Below are 2,487 nucleotides of genomic sequence, written 5' to 3'. Positions count from 1 at the left end.
AAAATTGCCTGAGATACTGGAAGTTTCGATTAACCGCTCGAGCGCACTTTTGACCGCTCTAGCGGTTTGTCTAGAATCATATCTTTAAAAGTCACTTTTTGGGTCAAATCTCTTCACTTTTCACTCTCTCTTCTCTCTCTTTCCACAATTTTTGATTTTTTAGCTTTTTAAATTTGATTTCATCTATTTCTAAACACCTTTGACCCTTAGTTCCATATGAAAATGTAGGGCTCAGTGAGGGCTTCTATTTAATCTGAGCGGGTTGTCGTTTCGTCGCCAATGATTTTTGGATTGTCTCGTCTTCGCTTCAAGAGGTATGGATTCTTTTGCTCCTCTTCAATAACTCTTTATAGATAGACATGTGGTATTTTTTTTATTGCATTTAAAAATATGTTTGTTAAGACATTTTCTAAAAGCATGAAAGGGGATTTGGGGTTTGAGCTTTAGGAGTTAGAATTGTATGATTGATGGTTGATTTGGTATGTTGAGAGGTAGTTAATCATGTCTATGTTGATTGTGGTGAAAAGCCCTAATTTATTATTAAGAATTAATAAACAAAAGGGGGTAAAGTTAGGTAATAATTGGGTTATGAGTTATGAGATTGAACAAATGCTTTAGGGGATTGAATTAATGCTTGGTTACTAAAAATGGGATTTTTGTTAAATAAGAAGAGGCTTAGCTATGGTTTGAAAATGTTGAGGGTTTGGAATAACCAATTTGGTTTTTGAACATAAAACAATGAGTCTTAACTCTTTTATGAAATGAAATGGGAATATTGCTATTTGTAATGTCGATGTTTTGAAATTACGAATCTAATTCATGAGAGTCATTTATTTATCTGTTTAGAGATTTTGTCTTTGGTTATCGGTGGAGGATGACATTGTTGTTGTTGAATAAATTATGTGTATGTTTTAAACTCGTACGGTATTTATGTAGTTTAGCACGTTGTGTTATTGCTTGAATGTTGTTTGGGAGGTCTATTTCTCTCCAGTTAAGCCGGTAAAGCATGGTGCCTTACTAGAGGTTCATCTTCCTTCTAGTATGCGCTCGATAAAGTGTGAAATTGAGATCTATTTTTCTTCGGGAGGCCAATAAAGTGTAGTGGCTTGAGATAGGTTCCTTTTTCTTCCGGTTTGCGCCCAATAAAGTGTGACCTTGGGGTCGTTCCCCTTCGGGTGAGACCGATAAAGCATTAGTGTTATGTGGATTGTATCATTTGCCATTTGCAACGTAGGCCTATGGAAATGGAAGTATGTATTATGTTCAATTAATTATGTTTAGAAATATATGTTTCTTGGTGTTTTTGTTATGGGTGTTCATTGCCCTTAGGCCTATGGACAAGGAAGATAGTAGATGTGTTGTTGCATAAGTGTGTGTAGTGGATTATTGAGTTATAGGATTGGGTTATGACTTGTATCTATGAACATGCTTTCAAAATAAATGTGGAGATAGAATTCTTTTACATTTACGTGGAGGTTTAAATAACCAAGGTTGCATTGTGGAGAAGTATTTTTTGAACTAAGCTGGATAATTGGAAAGAAAACAAATGGTTTTACACCTTGTAGTGTTCAAATGCATGTTTTGGGAGAAAATGTTCTTACATAAGTATATTTTGAATATTAAACTGTCACATTATTTATATTGTACATTATGGTGCATTCATGATCATAGAAATTTGTATATTGTTATTGTTTAGGATCATATTGGGATCTCTACTGAACTTTATGTTCATCCCACATTGCTAATCATTTTTTAGGTGCAAGTTTAGAGATTATTCAAGATTGATGATCTTCCTTAATTGTTGGCCACGGGGCCTATACTTGTTGGCGGAACGCCATTGTTGTAAAAGGGTTAAATCCTTATTTTTAATGTAAAGATGTAAGCCTACGAGCATTTTGTTTAAATGCAATTTCTGTTGCATTCCATATATGTACGATTAAGAAGATTTTTATTTGTTTATGGAGGTAATGTATGTATAGTTCTGCTTATTCTTAATGGAAATGGATTTATGTTAATGGATATGATAATGTTATTCGGATAATAAAAAGTGGGGCGTGACAACTTGGTATCAGAGCTAATCGGGTTTGAATACCTTGGGCTCGTGGGAAGTGATTTTTTTCCACAATTGGTTTATTATGCTTGGTGAGGACATTTGCATATAGTTAGGATAAGTATTAGGACTCTATATGTTGTATTTATGTAAGCATGTGATTAAGTCATGGATAGTACTGGTAGCCGGTGAACTTGCTTTGAGGTCTTATTGGAAACACGCTTGATCAACATAGTTTCTGATGAGAATTTCTTGAGAGTTCTGGGGATAAGTATCTATGTTTGTGGACTTGATTAGATTATGTGATTAAATGTTTAACTGTTTATGTGATTTTGTGTTAAGTGTGTCTTGCACCTCAGCAGTGGAGAGTGTGTGCCTTAGGGAAAGCCGTTGTGTTGTTCACTAAGTTTGGTTTTGTTTTGGTTTATAGGATGTCT

At 34.5% G+C, this 2,487-nt stretch overlaps 1 long non-coding RNA gene across 1 annotated transcript; it reads left to right on the top strand.

Annotated features, from left to right (window-relative positions):
* The first annotated feature begins 226 nt into the window (after window positions 1-226).
* LOC145820454 (uncharacterized) lies at window positions 227-2,015 on the top strand. Its single transcript, XR_014362028.1, has 2 exons — window positions 227-314; window positions 1,757-2,015. It is a non-coding gene; the product is annotated as an uncharacterized LOC145820454 (long non-coding RNA).
* The last annotated feature ends 472 nt before the right edge of the window (window positions 2,016-2,487 follow it).

This window comes from Camellia sinensis, chromosome 2, assembly GCF_055761805.1.
Source record: "Camellia sinensis isolate YWXY chromosome 2, ASM5576180v1, whole genome shotgun sequence".
Taxonomy (NCBI): Eukaryota; Viridiplantae; Streptophyta; class Magnoliopsida; order Ericales; family Theaceae; genus Camellia; species Camellia sinensis.
The sequence above is the reverse complement of the archived record's forward strand: the minus strand, read 5'-3'. Positions and strand labels throughout refer to the sequence as shown.